Genomic DNA, 21,699 nt, shown 5'->3' with positions numbered 1-21,699 from the left:
CTGACTTTCTCCCAACCTTTCTGCTTTCAAGAAATCTCTTAAAACGCACTTCTTTCGAGAAGCCTACCCTCACTCTGCTTAACTACCAAACGCAACAGCACATACAGTACCACATTTCTCACCCACTTAATTCGATCTTGCCCACTCTCACACCTTGTGTATTACTCCCTTCCCTTTAGACTGTATGCCTATGCATAGGGCCTTCCTCACCTTTTGTACCGGTATTGATTGTGATGTATGTAACTCCATATGTTCTATGTATACAATTCATGTGATTTAGTTGTATAATCACATTAACTTTACAGTGCTACGCAATATGTTGGCACTATATAAATACATGTTAATAATAATAAAATAATAATCTCTCTGAAGTGCTGCCTATAAAAAAGGCTATATAAGATTACACATGAAGCATATCCCCACACACAGACTTTTTCACAATTCAGACACTCCTACTACTTAGAGCCTGTTGGGGGGGGTCACTGGTTTCTAGATAAATGTAATGAGCTGATGCATACTATGCAATTAGCCTCTGACATTCAGTAAACTGCACCAGGACACTGCTTTTTCACTTGACATTACGGAATGCAAGTTTAGTGAGTAGCGAGTTCAATCTGATGAAGGAGTGTGCAAGAGATTTTATTGGAATAAATATGCCTCCTTACTGAGCAATGTATCAGGGGCTAGCAGGGATCCAGTGTAGTCTGACAGATTCCCCGGCAGCCAACAAACAAAACCCTTTTATTAGGATCCCAGAACAATCCAACTTCACAACTACTGGTGTGCTATACTGTATTCCCCAATTGTACACTGATATAAAGCGGCCAATCTGCACAATAACCACGTGCTTGAGAATGTTCTTGCCCTCGTCTTCAGCACTCTGAGCCGTCACTAAGGGTTAAAAGCTGTAGCGAGTGCGCTTTAATATCAGGGCGAGATCTCCTGGAAGAAACCTTGTGGCAGAGGGGGAAACCTTCACCCCTGGATCTTAAGAGCAGCGGCTTTGTGGCAGCGAGTGCGATTTTGTAGCCCTGTGGGTGCAGCCCGACGCAGGTGTCAGAGCCCAGACAGACACAAAACAGCTGCATTGCTGGAGCTACTAAACGCGCCAGCTATTTCTTTAAGAGTCCGATCAGGAAACTCTTAAAGGGAAATGTCAGCGTTGTACAATGGACTTTGTTAAATAAATATCTTACCCAAGTTTGGAAGGAAGGAATCACGAGAGATCAGCCATTTAACCTGCCGCCTCACGTCCAAGATGATGGTGCTCCTTTCCTTCGAACTCCTTTGTTATTAACCCATGTGCCGCCTGTTAGGGGACTTTGGAAATAAATCCTTTCTTCCAAACCCCTAGTGCGTCTGTTAGCTCTTCTCTCTTTCCGGAACCCGCCGACTCCTCAGTTTGGGAGTGAATGGAAAGTAGGCGAGTGTGTGACAGCGGAGAAAGAGACCTTGGTTTCCAGTTACACGCGCGTCTCTGGCCCTGCCTGAAACCAAAGACTCTTCACACACACACACACACACTAACACTGAGAAAACCTTAACCTCACACACACTGAGAAAACCTAAACCTCTCACACACTGAGACCAGAGTCAAGCACAGAGCAGCAAACAAGCCTCAAGCTCCTACATAATGTATCAGCCACACCCAGCCAGCACTGCCCTGACACACACACACTCTGTGCAAGGGCAACACAGCCAAGTACAGGAGCTGCACCTCACGACTGACAGCACTTCTATTGCAACAACTCACGGAATTAACTACAAAAAGCCCTCTCTGTGCTGTCTGGAACACTCCACTCATGAAAATATTGATTTGGGGCTAATAAATGCAAGGCAGCGTAACAGAATTCCAAAAGAAATGTTAACCCTGTAATTATTATATTAATGTACATTACTTTGAATTCAATTTTTATTTTATTTAGAGACATATGCAACTACGTGTTCAAGTTGCAGTGCATTGTAACCTGTACAGATCTGCTGCTCTTGGGCATATACAAGATTAGTACAGGAACAGACTATTAGGGATGCACCAAATCCTGGATTCGGTTCGGGATTTGGCCAGGATTCAGCCATTTTTTTAGCAGGATTCAGATTCGGCCGCATATGCAAATTAGGGGAGGGAAATCGATTGACTTTTTGTCACAAAACAAGGAAGTAAAAAATGTTTTCTCCTTTCCGCCCCTAGTTTGCATTTGCAAATTCATATTCGGTATTCGGACGAATCTTTCGCGAAGGATTTGGGGGTTTTGCCAAATCCAAAATAGTGGATTCAGTGCATCCCTACAGACTATAAAATAATGGTTTCAATTGATCTCCCACAGGCAACAAAGCGGTAGGCCTGTCATTGGTCTAAAAGTATTTCAGCCAGAAATGTCAGACTGGGGTGTACATGGACCCACTAGGGTCACCACCTCAAGGGCCCACCACCCCTTGTCATGAGTTTCTCCTGGTGTCCAACCGGCCCAGGCCAACCCTGTGAGTCAGCCTGTAACTATGGTAGTGCCACTCCAAATACATATCAGGCCAAAATTGTGGGCTTTAAATATTATTCACGGTTCAAGGAGTCTGTGCAGGTCCTTGATGTGGCAGCCCTGGTGGGCCTAGACCCCCCCCCAGTGTGACACTGTGGACTAATATAACCTAGCATGTATGCATGCCCGTGGTTTTTTGTGAGCATAGTGCCTCAAATGAGCCAATAAGCAGATTAGTACTTACGGCAGGTTTTTTTTATATGGTAGAACCAGGTATGGGACCTATTATGCAGAATACAGGTATGGGACCTATTATGCAGAATACTTGGGACCTGGGTTTTTCCGGATAAGGGTCTTTCTATAGTTTGGATCTCCATCCATACCTTCAGTGTATAAGAAAATATTTAAACATTAGTTAAACCCAATAGGATTATTTCGCCTCCAATACAGATTAAATATATTTTAGTTGGAATCATGTACAAGGTACTGTTGTATTATTATTACAGAGAAAATGAAAACAAATCATTGTTAAAAATTTGCATTATTTGATTAAAATGGAGTCTATGGGAACATTGAAACTTTGAGCTTTCTGGCTAACTGGTTTTTGGATAACGCATGTATGGGACCTGTTATCCAGATTGCTCGGGACCTGGGGTTTTCCGGGTAATGGATCTTTCCATAATTTGGATCTTCATATCTTAAGTCTACTAGAAAATCATGTAAACATTAAATAAACCCAATAGACTGGTGTTGCTTCCAATAAGGATTCATTATATCTTAGTTTGGATCAAGTACAAGGTGTTGTTTTATTTTTACAGAAAAAAAGGAAATCATTTTTTAAAATCTGGATTATTTGATTATAATAGAGTCTATGGGAGACAGCCTTTCCGTATTTCGGAGCGTTCTGGATAACGGGGTTCTGGGTAACGGATCCCATACCTGTAGTAGAAAGACACCATACCAATTTACACAGAAATAGTTAGTTACTTGTTTTCACATGAGTTTGACTGACAGAAGAAAAATATGAAGTTTGGGAGCCTCGTTCATGAATGAGCTCAAAGCTCTCTAATTCATTGTTCAGCAGTGAAATTTCTTTGTGCTGGATGATTTATTCAGTATGCATAGGAATTACCATCAGAGGCAATGGGGCAGATTTACTAAAGCGCGAAGTGACTAACGCTAGCGAAAATTCGCCAGCGTGACGTAATTTCGGTACTTCGCCAATTTACTAAAGGTTGCCGGCGTAATTTCGCTAGTGAAGGAGATAGACTCTAGCGGTACTTCGCTCCCTAATGCCAGGCGAATTTGCACTCTGGCGAATGGACATAACTATGAAAATTGACTAAGATGCGGATTTTACTGAATGTTACCTCTTGCACCAGACTTGCCTTCGCCACCAGAGACCAGGTGAAGTGCAATAGAGTAGATAGGACTTCCTCAAAAAATAGTTGAACATTTTTCTAAGTCCCAAAAAACGCTGGCGACTTTTCATTTTTCAGGGTGATAGGCTGCAAAAGATCGTACATTTTTTCTGGGGTACCCGGCTTCTCCCCTACATTTCCTTACATATGGAACATAAACTATACACTGGGCTTATGTGTAGGGTAATATAACAACTCTATTTTTTTTTTATTAAGCTTCCCTGGGCTTGTGTAGTGTAATGTATTTGCTGCAATATATACGTCTATTCAACTTTAACTTCCCACCATATGCAAATGGGGCAACGCTAGCGCAACTTCGCTTTGCTTGCCGCAGTAAAGCTAGCGCAACTTCGCCAGCTTTCGGCGCCCTGGACACAACTTCGGATTTTAGTGAATTAGCGTTGTCCTGAAGAATCTATGCCTGGCGAAGTGTTGCGATGTGAGCGAAGCTGTCGCTGGCGAATTTTCGGAGTTTAGTAAATTTGCCCCAATAAGTCAAGCTGAACTTGGGAGGGTGCTAGTAAGAACAAGCCTTAAGAGACTCAGTAGCAGCATTCCATGGAGGACCAACTCTCTCTCTGCCTTTAAGGTGGGGGTATGTATTTAACCATATGAACTTTGCAGAGTTTAAAGAGATAATGATTCTAAAAGTTCAGAATCTTTTTTTAGGAAAAGATCAGGTTTAATATTCATTTTGCTTGCTTTCTGTGTGTTTAAGAACTCCCCAAATAACCGCATTATTACAGGACATAACTGGCACCATCTTACAATTGCTTGGAAGGAGAAGTACTGCAAAACCGTGCTAACCACTATACTTTATACATTATGTAATCTATTCAGGTGCTGTCTCCAAGATAGATCCACTTACCTGATGGTTTTCAGGAAAACCTGAGAACCACCCAGAGTGTTACTGGGGTGGTTTTGTCATGAAGAGATAAAAAACGTCACAACACGAAGCACTGGTACTTTGGATAATATTGGGATACAGTATATCTAACTTTCTTGCACATTAGAAGAAATAAGTCTTCATTAAGTAACATCTGACAGGCATTACTACACAGTTCAGCTCTACCCACAGAAGCTCTCTTACTATGGCAAGGACTGGTACTACTTGCAATTTCTTTTCTTGTATTTATCGTTCTAAACTGCATCTCACTCTGTATGTGACTAACAGGGTCAGATTTTTTTTACTTTTGTTATTTGTAATCATATTTCTATTTAGACAATAAGTTACAATTTAAATGAGAGAGCTGCAGAGTAAAACAGTTATTAAATAAAAAAAATCAGTATGAAAACCAATTGTTTTAAGTATTTCAACATACAACACTGTACTATACATCCCCTTTAAACATGTTTAAATAGTTTCCTATTGCAGACCAAAAACCAATTCCATTCCTTTGAAAGTCTTTGTCACATAAGATTGTATAAATATCTACTCTAGTAATCTAGGAAGCAATATTTTATGCTCCAGTAGCAACTTCCAGATGACCTACAACTTTTATGAGTTCTATAACTTCGTTCAAAGGCATGAGCACTCAAGGTATCCCCTTTAAGACAAGTTTAGCAGTATCAGCTTTCTCTGAGCACCACCGCATTGATTCAAACTAGGATAATATTGGTGCCAAGTTCTTGCCCCTCTTTTACAACAGGTCCTCTAATGTTCTTACCTTGCTATGGCTCTTTGTAGTGCAAGAGTCATTTGAATCATTTAACTATAAGGGATGATTCATAATAACGTCAATGCTGACTGTGGGTACAAGTCAAGTTATCCACAGCTCAAAAATCAAGTGCAAAGAATAGAATGTGAAGATCTCTTAACCAGCAATATCAAGCATTGCTTTTCATGACATAAACAATCAAATTACATTTACCATGGCTTTCATACCTAGTTATTATCTTTTTTTTCTTTAATAATGAGTGTTAATATGCCTGTAATTGGTGTATTGTCTCAAATTTCTGTTTTCACCAATCAATAGCAAAACATATAAGCACTCAATCTGGGCATTATTTAATATGTAAATGTAGAAATGGATAGTGTTCCTAAAAGAAAATTGTAATTGATATTTTTATACAAAAAATAGTTCTCTGCCTAGATAATAAAATCCCAATGCAAACTGTATTTTATTTCTGTTTTTCTGAGATGCTTGTAGTATTATTTTAATCTCTACCATTCAGTTTTGGAATCTAGCTGGGTATTATGTTTCTAGCAACCAGATTGGAATACTGAAAGATAAACCAGATGAAGTCAGATGAGGGCCAGAATACAAACATAAGTAATGAAAAAAAAGCATTAATTATAAAATCATTAGAAGAATAATCTGCATTCTGGTCCACAGCAACCAGATTGCAATTTGTATCCCATTTTAGGGAGATGTTTTAATTAAAAGATAAAAAGACAAAAGAAAAAAATAGAAAAAGTAGACCATATACAATTTGTATGTTAATCAAAGAAAAAGTTATGACTAAAATGAAAAAATATCACTACTCTCCTGTAGATAAATATTTTTTTCTATTCATTAAATGTATTTAAAAGAATTTTGGGGCTCAACTCATGTTAGAATGGAGATTTTTTACTTCACTTATTTAGGAACTTTCAAGAGTTGTCCAGAATTCTGAAGTAGCTTTACTGTTAAATTCTATGTAAACCTTGCAAAATTTCCAGTAAATTTCATGGGTGATTTTACGTTAAGGACTTATGGCACATATTCTATTTCTAGTGCTATGTATGGGATTTTTACTTGGTGAGGTTTCGCATTAGATATTTTTGTGGTGTTTTCACTTGATAAATCTCAAATTTTAGAACTTTTAAGAAACAAAGGAAAACCACAAATATTTCGAGATTCATGGAAAAAAAATGCAATCTGATTGATAGTAAATGGGCCTCATAGACCAGATATTGGTGTAGAAATGTACACTTTCAAATTTGCACTGGATTTTATAACTGGATTTGCCATTATCACAAATAATATGTTAATATTTAATTATGCTTGAATCTAATTGCAAACTATGGGCACAATTTATCAGAAACCAAGGTATTGTCCTACCATTTCATAGCAATATGGTTTGCTGTATGCACTTTATCTTGTGTGTGTGTGTGTGTGTGTGTATGTATGTATATATATATATATATATATATATATATATATATATATATATATATATATATATATATATATAAATAAATAAATAGGTATGGGATCCGTTATCCGGAAATCCATTATCCAGAAAGCTCAGAATTACAGAAAGCCTGTCTCCCATTGACTCCATTTTATCCAAATAATCCACATTTTTAAAAACGATTTCCTTTTTCATTGTAACCATTAAACAGTGCCTTGTACTTGAGCCAAACACCAGATTATTGGGTTTATTTAATGTTTACTTGATCTTCTAGAAGACTTAAGGTATGAAGATCCAAATTACAGACAAACCCATTATCCGGAAAACCCCAGGTCCTAAGCATTCTGGATAACAGGTCCCATACCTGTATATATATATATATATATATATATATATAAATATATATATATATATATATATATATATATATATATATATATATATATATATATATATAGTGAATAAAGTACCCCCAGTTGTAAAATATAAGGATATTATAAGTTACCGAGAAGTTTCATGACCATATAAAAACACGAGGCCGAAGGCAGAGTGTTTTTATACATGTCATGGAACTCCGAGGTAACTTCTAATATCCTCATATTTTACAACTCAGGGTACTTTATTTATTATAATACACAAATTTCAGTGAGTCATGTGACAGAAATGACATCAGAACTCAGCATTTATAACTAATGACATCAGAACTCACCGTTTATGAGGATATAATTTACAAGATATTCATAGCTTTAGTGTATTATATATATATATATATATATATATATATATATATATATATATATATATATATATATATATATATATATATATATATAATATAGAAAGAAAGACCAGCAACACCAGGATTTTGCAAGAAATTGAAAAAGTGTTATTGCATATTTGTCCGACGTGACGTTTTGATCCCTATTGGGACCTTGAGAAAGGTCCCAATAGGGATCGAAACGTCACGTCGGACACATATGCAATAACACTTTTTCAATTTCTTGCAAAATCCTGGTGTTGCTGGTCTTTCTTTCTATATTATATATTTCCTTACCATGCACCCAGGTATTGTTTCCAGACGGAGTGCTGTCCACAATATATATTATATTATTATATATATATATATATATAGATAGATAGATAGATATAAAATCATCTGCACATATATCTTCATCTGCACTGTCAACCTGGATAATATAACTCTGTGCACTCAACACTTCAGTTTGGAATGAATCATACCTGGACCAGCACTTCCCTTTGTGAAATTCTATAGATTTATTTTACTCAGTGTTTCACTGTTTGACTTCCAGTGAAGGTCCTTGTGGGAACTAAAACATTGAGAAAAATACATCTTTGGCATAATAATTTAGCAAATCCTATGAGTGCTTTTAACTTCCATATATCTACATATTATATATATCTCAATCACACCATATTATTTATATATAGTTGGAGTTCTGTTGTGTTCTCTCTCTGTATTAGTCCTCAGGGCAAATGAAAGGTTGTTAATTAGGTAGAACTTTGCTTAGACAGAGGAACAATAATTATGGGATTAGATATTTTGATTGACGCCTGTTGTAATGCAAAAAGGTGCAACTACAACATAAGTTTTTGTTATCTTTCGTAATTATGCAGCAGATATAATTTTCCTTTATTGCTCTTTTTGTTATATAAGCCCACAGCCTTCTCGAGGGATCCTTTTAAATTACTCCATATAAGGATAATTATATCCATTATCCTATAAGGTCACCTTGGCTTCTGTTTTATGTTTTCTTTTCTATAATTTTTACAACTGTCTCTCTAACAATTTCAAATTAAAACTGGTTTTGATAACTTTTGTTAGATCATTGATAAATATTTTTTCTTGTATATTTGAACACATTTCATTTTTGGCTGGGACATTTATTTTAAGTGCATGGTGCTTACTAAGAATCTTCCCAAACTACACCAACAAAGACCAGTATAATGACATTTTAATAACAATTTGATGTTAATTAAAAATAACCAGGGGGGGAGGAGCCGAGCAAGCAGCATGGCGGAGCTCTGAGAGTTGGAACTCCAGGCGCTACACCCGACCCGCGTGGATGCAGAGGGAATAAATAGGGAATAAGCATACCGGGGTAAACTTATTAAGAACCTGTGGCCCCCCATACGCCCCCCAGACGCGAAAGCTGAATCGCTCACATAGCGATATTCGGAGCAGCCGGCTCCGAGCTACCACCCGCCTATCCTCAGCGGTAATTTGTGGCCGCAAGTAGCCGGTCGGCAGCGCGTACAAGGAGGAGGTAGAGGAAGAGACGAGCGGTACGGAAGCCGTCAGGGAGCACATAGCGAACGCAGGAGGAGACGGCTAACCGCCGAAAGTCTGTGGCGGCTGCAACAGATGGGCAGGCGCTCGATAAGGGCAGCGAGGTGAGGAGCTTCCATTAGCTAATAAGGCAGCCGGAGGAACCCTGCGACGGCGGGAAGATAGTGGGACCAGCGCACCCCCTGTTCCCATTAGCTGGAGGGCAAAAGGGACCGGATTGGACATAAGCTGGAGGGCCTGAGAGGGCAAGAAGGGAGAAGCGCGTCCAAAGGGGACTGGCAGGAGACTGCCAGACGCTTCGTATGTAAGCCAAACATAATGTATGCTATATAACCTGGATTGATATATGTAATACTATACCTGCTTAGAATTCACTATTGGTCCTTGGAAGAGTGCCTAGAAGCGGAAGCTGTTTAAAAAATCATAAGATATTTGCACACATACATTGCAGATACTGGACTTTGACACAGAACCCATGTATACCAAGTAACAATTGGTGAACATCTGTAGAATGTAAAGAGACCAACCATAAGCAGACACTGTTGTTGTGAGAACTGCTTTTTTTTCTGAGGAGGGATAAAGACATCCTTTAATTCCTACTTGCTGGAACACTATTGTTATAATCTCTATATTACAAGATGGGTGATGGGAGGAACTTCTGAAAAGAGAAGTTGTTGAAAGCTGCTAGATAGCCCCCACATCATTTCCTGTATATTCAATTTAAAGGGGTCTCTGGAACTGATTTGAACTATACTAAGGCAAATGCTGTAAATACTTGTTCATTTCAATGTGATTAACCTTAACCAGTCAGTGCCAGCTCCTTAAGTGTCTTTTTGAGGGATAAATATGGGGAGACCCCAAAAAGGTGGCAATGAGACCGGCACAAAAGAGAAAACAAAGACAGAAACAAAGAAAAAGAGAATACTTCAATGCGCAATTTACAGTCTACTCCACGAGATATTGCCCCAATGTTTAGGAGAAATAGCATGGGCAGAGACGATGTGTCTAAGAAATCGATGGGACGAGGGGCAAGAAGAGAGGTGACGGAAAGGGACTCTGAGGAGTCTGAAAGCGAGGGAGAAGAAGGAGGGGAGAACACAGCTCTCCTTGCTCAATTAGCCAAACTACCCTCAAAGTCGGAAATTAAAGAAATGCTCCAAGAAGTAACTACATCTATAAGGGAAGATATCTCGGGTCTTAAAAAAGAGTTTGCAGACATGGTGACGCGCACGGAGGAAGTAGAGCGCCAAACAAGCAATCTGCAGCAAAATCAAAAGGTTATTCATGGGAAATTACAACAGCAGGAAAATCTGATCTTAGACTTAATAAGACAGATGGAAGACCAAGAGAATCGGAGCAGAAGGAAGAACATAAGAATCAGAGGTGTCCCAGAAACCATATTAAAAGAAGATATAAAAACCTTTTTACAGCAAATATTTAATAATATCTTAAACAAGGAAAAGGTGAAAGAGAAGACGATGGAAATCCAGATAGAAAGAGCACATCGGCTGATGAAGCCAAAGATGGTCCCCCTAGAGGCACCTAGAGATATAATATGCCGACTACATAGTTTTGCGGTGAAAGAGGAGATCTTACAAAAAGCTAAAGAAGTAGAAAATATAATATATGAAGAAAATACTTTGACCTTTTTCCAAGATTTGTCAAGAATCACCCTGAGAAAAAGGAATGCGCTGAAGCCACTGACAGATCTGCTGAGGGAGAAAAAGATACTATATAGATGGGGCTTTCCATTCTCACTCTCTGTTCATAAAGACGGAAATACAGCAATATTACGCTCAGAGAAAGATCTAGGAAACTTCCTGAAGAAACTACACCTGCCAGCGATAGAGATACCAGATTGGCCAGATGAATACAGAACTAAAGCAGACTTAATGACGGAACAAGGAAAAGAGTGGTCAGAAAGCAGAGTCCCAAAGAATACCAATATGAAGAAAGGAAAAGCAAAAGAGACTAAAGATTCTACGCTACAAGATGGACTCTAAGACAAATAAGAGACCTTGAGGACTTTGGTTAACAGATAGTCGTAATAGATGATATGAACCCCTGGATGGGTAACGTATAAAATTTGCTATTTGAATGTTTTACATAACTAAAGTATAATCTCTGGTATGAGGCAATATTGGAGCAATGTCTTAAACATTATTTTTGTTTAATGATTCTGTAGCATAACTAAATCAGATTATGTGTTGATATATAGGAGGAAAAAAAAACAAAAAAAAAAAAAACAACAGCAATAATAACGCAGGGTTTAATTATACAGGGGAAGAAAATTTTAAGGGTCGGGCGGTTCCCATAGTAGCCCACTAGATTGAAGACCCATGCTGCTAGCTTTATATCCATTCCCCCAAAATTGTGGCAATGCCACTCGAGCCGTAGTACACATCTCTCAGAGCCAGGGCGGATACCTGAAGAAGCTGAGACGGCTGTTATTTTTTCCTTTTTTTTCCCTTTTTTTCCCTTTTCTTTTTTTGTTTATGATGTGGTTATGTAGCAAGACTGAAATATGTGATATGATGTATTATATGATGTATTGTCGGGGTTTTCTTTTGGGATGCAACTGTACCGAGCTATGTGTATATGTGAAAAATGACCCTACAGACTGGGTAAGACAAGGGTATTTTATGGTACAGTGCATGATGTATTGTGGGGGCTTTGTTTTGGGTTGTAACTGTACCGAGCTATGTGTATATGTGAAAGGTGACCTTACAGATTGGGTAAGACAAAAGTATTATACCTATCCATACCAAAGTAGACTGGAACTTATGGTTATTGGTAAGACAGAAGGGGAAAATGTCCTGAAAATATACAATGGAGTGTAATATACTATCGTTCAATGTAAATGGGATCAACGAACCAGTTAAGAGAGCAAAGGTGTTCTATGAATGCTGGAAAAGTAAAGCACAAATAGTTATGCTTCAGGAGACACACTTTAAACAGGAGCATGTCCCGGGTTTGAAGGTCAAGGAATACCCTAAAATATTTTTGAGTAATAACCCAATTAAGAAGGCAACAGGGGTCATGACATTAATACATAAGGACACGCCATTCGATGCGATAGACTATAAAATAGATAAAGAGGGTCGATATGTAATTGTTAAGGGTAAACTATCCAATCAATATTGTACATTAGCGAACGTCTATGTCCCAAATACAAATCAAAATAAATTTCTCCAACATTTCCTGCAGGTATTAGAAGAGTATAGTGAAGGATTAATAATAATTGGAGGCGATTTTAATGTAACTTTAAATCCACTGTTAGATTCATCTACAGGTAAAACATATCTGTCATATAAGAACCTGAAAGAAATAAAAAGAAAATTTGCAGAAATGCACATGGTGGATATATGGAGGGCACTGAATCCGGCGAAAAAAGACTACACATATTTCTCTAAACAATATCAAATTTATTCGAGAATAGATTACATAATGGTATCGCAACAGTGGGCACATCTATTCCAGCAGGCAACTATAGGCACAACAATAGTTTCAGATCACGCACCATTAGTAGTTAAATATACAATACCGGGGGCGAGTAAAACACAATTTAATTGGAGACTAAATGAGTATTTACTACACAATAGGGAAAACAAAGATACGATTCGTGAATGGTTAACACAAATAATAAAAGAAAATGACACGGTGGAAATAGCCCCAAGAACATTATGGGAGACAGTCAAATGCGTTTTAAGGGGAAGATTAATCGCCTTGGGGACAAGCCTAAAAAGAAAGAGAGAAAAGGAAGTTAATAACTTAATGGATGAAATTGCACAATTAGAATTGGCACACAAAGAAACAATAGCTATAAAAACTTTTCAGAAATTGGAGATTAAAAGAGATCAGCTTAAGAAAGTATTAGACCATAAATTACATAAAGCCTATATTAGAACTAAACAAAATGCATATGAATTTGGGGACAAGGGGAATAAATACTTTGCGAGAATATTAAAAAAGATACAAGGTCAGAATAATATAATTGCAATTAAAAATAGCCAAAATGTTACCCACTATGACACCATAGGGATAGCAGAAACTTTTAAAGACTACTATCAAACGTTATATAAAATAAAAAATGATAAATTATCTGAACAAAAGGGAAGGCAAATGGAGCAGTTTATAAAAGGAGCTAAGGTAAAATCACTAACTGAAGAACAAGCCCAAGAGATGGAATTAGCAATCACTTTAAAGGAAATAGAGGAGGGGATAGATGAGCTAAAAAATGGGAAAAGTCCAGGCCCGGACGGTTATATAGCTACATTTTACAAAATGTTTAAACCCGAGTTAGCCCCGATATTACATTTATATTTCAATAGTATTTCAGAGGGAGAGAGATTCTATAAGCAGGCACAAGAAGCCCAGATTACAATAATACCCAAAATGGATAAAGATCCAACCTTATGTTCAAGCTATAGGCCGATATCGTTAATAAATATAGATATGAAAATATATGCAAACATACTAGGGAAAAGAATCAAAAAGTACTTACCGTATATTATCCATGAAGATCAAACTGGTTTTGTACCTAGAAGAGAGGCAAAAGATAATATTGCAAAAACAATTTCGATAATCCATTATGCACGTAAATTACAAACCCCTTCCTGCTTGCTCACAATGGATGCAGAGAAAGCATTTGATAGAATCTCGTGGCCGTTTTTAGAGAAAACATTAACTACCTTTGGGATAAAAAATAAAATGAAGGAGAGGATATTGGCCCTATATGACAAACCATCAGCGAAAATCAAAATCAATGGCATACTCTCGCAAAGTGTACAGATATTTAATGGGACGAGACAAGGATGCCCACTGTCCCCAACTCTATTCCTATTAATTATGGAAATTCTATTGGCACACATTAGGAACAACCCGGATATAAGTGGGATAAGCATTGAGGGAAAGGAATATAAAAATGCTGCTTTTGCGGATGACCTGTTAATGTATATTACTAACCCTTTGATAACCCTCCCAAACTTAGTGAAATTATTGAAAACTTTTGGAGAGTTTTCCAACTTTAAGATAAATTACACCAAATCAGAGATTCTAAATATTAATCTAGATGATAAAACAGTACAACAAACTATACAAAACTTCCCATTTAAATGGGCAAAGAATTCAATAAAATATTTGGGAGTGAAGTTGAGTGGAGAGTTGGATAGAGCATATACAGATAACTATATACCCTTATTAAATGCTTTGCAACATACAATAGATAATTGGAAAAATATTAAAATATCTTGGTTAGGTAGAATTCAAGCCATAAAAATGGTACTGATGCCAAAAGCATTGTATCTACTCCAGGTGCTCCCGGTGGAAATACCTGACTCCTTTTTCCTGGCAATTAAATCTATGTTTTCTAGATTCATCTGGAATGGCAGGAAACCGAGATTAAAATATGATTTATTAACGGCCCCGAAGGAAAAAGGGGGACTGAAAGTACCGGACCCATATTTGTATTATGTGGCTATTCATTTGGTACGGATATTAGGGTGGGCAAGGAAGAGTGGGGAAAATAAGGATTGGTGTGTATTAGAACAAAGTTGGGGAAATTCCCCATTGGAATGTGCATTATGGGAAGATTGTGGTAGAAAGACTAAGCTGGCACAGGATCCGCATTCATTAATCACTCCGACCCTTAAAATATGGCATAAAATAAGCAGAGCTTGAAGCTGACAGAGAGGCCATATATACTTCAGCCATTAATAGGCAATCGGAACTTTCCCCCGAGCTTGGAAAAGGGGGCCTTTGAGAGATGGGGGAAAAAAGATGCAAATTTGACTAGATTGGGAGAATTTATTAGATCTGGAAAAGCGATATCTCTTTCTGAAATACAAGAACGGTGGGGCTTTCATTTGGGAGACCAGTGGAGATATAACCAACTAGCACATTATATTAACAAACTAGAGAAGCATAATTGGGATAGACCTCTCACCCAATGGGAGCAGCTCATGGAGAAGGAATTGGAGACTGGGAAACCCCTAGCAAAAATTTATAACTTATTAATAACTCGAGAAAACCATAATTTTAAAGTATTCGGTCGAGAATGGGAGAAAGAACTGGGAGCTATAGCCACAGAACTAGATTGGGACAAAATATTCAAATATATTAATAAGATGACGAAGGTTTCAAAAACACAGGAAGCAGTATATAAACTGGTAACTAGGTGGCACTATACTCCTAGTAAAATTAGCAAAATGTTCCCTCAATCATCGGATCTATGTTGGAGGTGTAAAAAATTGGTGGGGAACCACCTACATATTTGGGTTACGTGCCCTCTATTGGACGCTTACTGGAAACGGATATTAGAAAGTATATATAGTATTACAGGTATAAAAATCCAGAGGGAAGATAGTATAATGATTATGTTATATATAAACAAAGAAAAACAATTAATGTTAGAAGACCCGCTTACCTTCCATTTAATTCAGATGGCAAAATCACTGATCCCGAGGAATTGGAAGTCTGAACTTCCCCCGTCATATGAGGACTGGATGAGGGCTGTAAGAGAAACTAGTTTACTAGAGGAACTAACACATATTTCGCAGAATAAAAGTAAGAGGTACTGGGAAATCTGGTCACCCTGGCATAAATACTTGAAGGATTTATGTGGTAGATAAGCAATGAAGATTTGATAAGCTATAGGTACATGCTTCTGAATTCTCACTATTGATTTTGCCCTCTATTAATAATTTGCTTAATAACTTGCGTATAAGCACATTGTCTATGCATTCTATAAAATACAGGCTCAGAAATATGTAATACATAGAGTTCAAGTGTATATACATGTAAAGATAACCACATCACCCCCTTATTATTTTTCCTTAACTCCCCTTTCTTTTTTTTGTACCCCTGAAAATCGAAAATAAAGAAATTTAAAAAAAAATAAAAATAAAAAGTCTATTCAGTTCAAGGAAGTGATTTAGAGAATAACCAGATGTTGATCAGTTATTCGTTAATTTAGAAAATATTCTTCTTGTATTTTGGTTATACCAAGAAATATTCCCATCTGTTTAATCACTGTTTATTCTGATAATGGTATGCATTTTGTTATGCCTACACTAAGCAATATTTAAATGCTAAAGCAATGTCTGTAGTTTTAAACTGTGAACAGTCTTAGTTCTGAAACTGGTTACAGCTGTATGTACTAAAATTATATTTAAACAAACAAAAATTCTATAGTTATTACCACAATGTGGATTAGTATTTCCTTGCAGTAGACCAAACATGGAAAACTAAATTCCTACTGCTGTAATTATACAGAGGCATTCTTTAAAAATATGGAGATATTCCCGCACAAAACCTGTAATTTATGATTTTATTCAGAAATAAGGAATTGTGAAGGAAAATGCAAATGTTGTACAATAACTTCCCAAGCAAGGTATTATGAAGGAAGTTCACACAGTTTAATAGTAAACAGTTTCCTATTGCATCATGAATGACAAAATATATTTTTATGCACCTGTAATCAGTATATAAATTCAAAAAATGAAACTAATTGCTACTTACCTTTGTTAACCTATTGATTTTAAAGCATAGCATTTGTCATTGCCCTTATAACAGCAAGTTCAGTATGCAAAATGCAATTTCCAACAAAACACCCCTATATGCCCGATTATGTTTACCTGAAGAGGAGGGTTTTTCATGAAAATTGTATGTTTTTAGCAATACATCTAAAACATGGATATAGCGGTTTGGAGTCACTTGAATCAACTTTAATTTGGTTAAGTATTTATTATGAATGAAACAAAACACAGCTTTTTGATCATGTGATGCAAACTAGCACATAGATAAAATTATAGGAATCTTCTCTATACCACCTAATGCAATAGCTTACTTTTCAGACTGCAATGAAACAGATAAGCAATTTGAGCAACAATGGATTCAGCTCTTATGTGGTGACAACCAGGGTCAAATGTCAAGCTTGGCTTTCTGGGTACATTTAACATTAAAAATCTTTGTAATCGTATGGATAAATGTATGCTAAGCATTTACATGTTTTTTTCTGTTACTGTCTCTTTAAGTTTTTGTTAAAAGCATATAACCATCTGTTAAAATCAACTTTTAAAGGTTGTAAGTACTGTAAATTGTTATTTTTGTGGTTGGAACTGGACCATAGATTAGTGAAAATCAATGGTGGGTGTGGTTGCCATTTTCAATTTTAGGAACCTGTAATCCTTTTCTAGATCAATGCAGTGGTTATAAAGCATCTGTAGAGGTATAATATTAGATTTGTTACCCCTTTTCCAATCTTCTTTATAACAATATTTAATTTTGCTATGACAAATATATTTGCTCATATACATTATAGAATGGGATCCCTTATCCAAAAACCCGCTGTCTAGAAAGTTCCGAATTATGAATCGGTCATCTTCCATAGAGTCCAAATAATTCTAATTAAAAAAAAATATTTTTAATAATATAAAAGTACCTTGTTCTTGGTAACAATATCACACGTTTCACAGTCCTTCACCTCCAGATTACTTTAATCTGATGCACGTCCAATGGTTTCCACCTCCAATCCGTTCAATCCAACCACATTAGTTATTGATGGCACCAGTCAATGGTTTCTTTTCTTAAAATGCCTTTATTAGGACATGGGCTCTGACCCCAAACATTTGGCAACGTTTCAGACCATTCTCAGTCTTTTCTCAAGCCACGCTTGAGAAAAGACACGTGGCTTGGAGACAATGTTGCATAAAGCAAAATTATTATCATTTATATAGCACCATTGTTCCCAGCGTTTCACTTATAAAAATAAAGAGATACAGCTACTAATACAAAATATAAGAGTTTACATGCAGACAAACATCACAGATACAACTATATATTATTATAAGACAATTAAGAGAGGGCCCTGGAAAAACAATCCTAAGGAGTTCATTGGATGGTTAAATCATTTCCTTTCCTTATCCTGAAACTGATATCCAGAAAGTTCTGAATTATGGGTCGGCAATCTCCCGTAGAGTCAAAATAATTCTAATTTAAAATAAAGTATTTTTAATAATAAAACAGTACCTTGTCCTTGTTGCATACATCCAAATTATTATCAAAGCTACATATACAAAATATAACAGTTTACATGCAGACAAACATTACATATACAACTGGATATTGTTATAAGACAATAATGAGAGGTCCCTGGCAAAACAATCCTATGGGTTGCATTAGATGCAAAGGAAGAACATATTTATTAACCTATTCTTAAAATATATACTGTAAATATTAGACAATGCAGCATATTCTGTTTTATATCCCATTAGCAGTAAAAATGTAGTCTGGGGAAATAATATAATTTTGCCCTGCCCTCTAAAAGTAACTAAAAAGCATTTATTTCTAAAATAATATACAGAACACATTTTTTGACATGGGCCTTACATTCTGATTATTGTCTATTTTATAAGTAGCTTACTGACTGCCTGGGACAAGATACAGTCCTTTGGAAAATAGCCAGCAGACATCTGTTTCTAAGAAAAAACTTGTGATATACATTGCAGTATACGTAAGTAAGCTCTGAAAAACTCAGCATGAAATGCCAGAGAACAAAGGCTTATTCTTTTTGGCACTTACAGAGCTAAATCAATACTTTTTTGTGCATTCATTTATAGGTCTTTCTACCGCATTCTTCACTGAAAGCAGTGAAGAGCCAGGATTTCTTTTAGTACTAATCATGGAAATGTAATCAGTTGAAAGCAGTATGTACATGTGACACTAACTTGTCTATTGAGCCAAGATTCAACCAAGCATGAGATTTGGCTCTCAGGACATTTTGCTCATTTTATGAATGAGCATGGCATTCAGTAGAAACTCTTTTATATGCTGCCCCTTTTGTATTTCCCAAGAAATACAAAGCAAGGTTTTTCCAAAAGGTGATGAGCACCTCAATCCCTTTCTTTAATGGACAGTTTTCTTTACAAATCAATTATTTCCTCTTGAGAATAAGGAAATAAAATGTTCTGTATTATTCGAAAGAAAAAGAAATTGCAGGTAACTAAACTTAATGAGAAATAACTTAATGTAAAATTAATTCATTCATTTAAATTAAATGAATGTAATAATTTCTTTATGAATTACCTATAACCCCATGTCTTTGTTATTATCCATTGGCTTTTATATTTATATCTTATTCATTTACAATTTGGCTTTTAAAATAAATGAAAATATGAGGAAAGGATTACTCCTTGATACCCAATTTGAATTGTAAGGAATCACTTGCTCTTCATGCATTTATTTATTTCTGGTGAGCAACCTGATGACAACTGAACTGAATAAAGTTGTTGGAAATTGAACAGCCCCTTTAATCTCTAAAACCCGAGATTCAGTGAGTGAAGAATTTGGAACCAGAAACCCCCTTAAGGAATGTCTGTCCAAAGACATCTGTATATGGAAATCAGACATAGAAATTGAAAAACTATCTTTTTGTCATTCATGTACAGTGCAACGTATGGTGGCTGAGGATCACAACCACAGACAACAGAAGGAACAAATGTAATGGAAGTTATAACTGGAGATTTTAAAAAGTGAAGCAAATGCAAAATAGAGTAGGGGGAAAGCAAAAAAGACAGATGTTGAGAACAACATAGTAATGGAAGAGTAAAAGATAAACAGAGACAAATGAAAACAATGAGAGAAGGAGACCAGAATTTGAATGATAAAAATGGGGTGACCAAAATTGTGACATGATTATAAAAATTGTAGAAAACAAAAAGAAGGTGAAAAATAATAATTGAATGAGAAGAAATAAAGCTAAAATGAGATATAGGGGCTTAATTATTAAACCTCACATTTTTCTGGTTGAGTTTTTAAAGGGGAAAAACACTTTTAGAAAACAACTTCTCTGAAGCTGCTCAAAACTCGAATCCAAAAATACTCCAGCTTAAACCTGTCGATGACACATGGTCCCTTTAATGTTTGGAAACTTTTACCTTTAGGAGTCTCTATAGATTTGGAGTGTTTTCACTGGTTTCAAGTTGTTGCAACAACAATTCGATAAAGATGAGTTTCAGGGCATCCTTTTTTATAAAAAAAATTCTAATTGATGCACAATTTTGTCGCAACTTTTTCTTGCACCAATTTTTTCCACAAGTTTTAAATGTTAATTTGGGGGAATAAGGTTTGGGAGCTTGGTCAAATTATTTTACATTATAGTGAAAGATAGTAAATGGTTTTGTACATACAACACACTGTATGCCTGAGCAAATTAATGCAACAGATTGTCTGATAGGAAACATTATGAAACAGATAATTTTTTCATTTTGAAAAGGTGACATTTTAAACAGAGGTTTGCTACAAATATGGAAGAGTTGATGATGCAGGCCTAGATGTAAATGCTTTGGAGATCATTCATCAAAAATTGCAGAGGAAGAGTTCTCCTCTCATCTGCACCATCTTGTATTTTAGCATGTCTCTCAGTGGATACATATTTTTGCAGGAAGAGAGACATAGTTGTATGTTTTGCTTTTGGCATTCATTTCCTCATAATTCAGCAGCAGAAACTATCCTAATGTTGTTATGACCCAGAGCTTGTCAAATAAAGCGTTGCAGAGGCCTGATGTCAGGTTATACCTATTTTATTAAACCAAATTTTAAAGTTCCCTTTACTGTGAATAAATTACTGTGTAGCCATGTAAGTTATACGAATAGGGTTGGCATCCAACCTCTCCTTTTCTCTTTACCACCTTTTAGCACAATAGCGCTGGTAGTAGCTACTGCGGTGTAAAATGTTATACTCATTCACATCTTAATACAGAGATTATAAAGACAGCAAACACCACAGTGTGCCAGACTAAAAAAATGATCTTAAATGCAATAATACCCCAAACTCTGTGTGATGTGAGCCAAGTGAAACATCATTTTCTTTTTCTCCAGAAGTGAATCCTGAAGATGAATCCTTTTTGATAAAGACAGTTGTAGCATGCTAGACAGGTGATTTTGCAAAAACAAAAAAGTTTGCATTCCCCCTGTGTCACTGAACCACAGGGTTATCATCTGAGTTATAAATGTTACACTTAAGCCACTTAGGCCACTAAACAGCTCCAAAAGCAAACCACACAAAGGATACACAACATTTATATGGGTTTTCTACAATATAAGGAAAAAGGGACAAACTAAGGAATATAACTCAAAATCAAATAAAAGGGTTCATAGTTTGAAGATGGAGGACAGCACATCTGCAAGTAAAGACAAACGATTTAGTGTCCTTAGTTAACTTCAAATATATCCTCACTTTTGGAATGTTCAGCAGAGTATTATATCTGGAGCCAAAGGATTACAAAGAAAAAAAGAGAAACAAACTGTTTAAGAAAATCCATCACCAACATGCATTAATGGAATATTTACTATCTGTAAATGTTGTGAGACATTAGCCCAT

At 36.3% G+C, this 21,699-nt stretch overlaps 1 protein-coding gene across 1 annotated transcript in view; it reads right to left on the bottom strand.

Moving 5' to 3' along the window:
- Nucleotides 1–1,664, bottom strand: part of sema3c.S (semaphorin 3C S homeolog) — a 68,150-nt gene extending 66,486 nt beyond the window's left edge. Inside the window, 1 exon segment of the mRNA NM_001094933.1 lies at nucleotides 1,197–1,664. The gene's annotated coding sequence lies outside the window, so the exon portion shown is untranslated.
- Between the last annotated feature and the right edge of the window lie 20,035 nt (nucleotides 1,665–21,699).

This window comes from Xenopus laevis, chromosome 3S (assembly GCF_017654675.1).
Source record: "Xenopus laevis strain J_2021 chromosome 3S, Xenopus_laevis_v10.1, whole genome shotgun sequence".
Taxonomy (NCBI): Eukaryota; Metazoa; Chordata; class Amphibia; order Anura; family Pipidae; genus Xenopus; species Xenopus laevis.
This window is presented reverse-complemented; position numbering and strand designations above follow the sequence as displayed.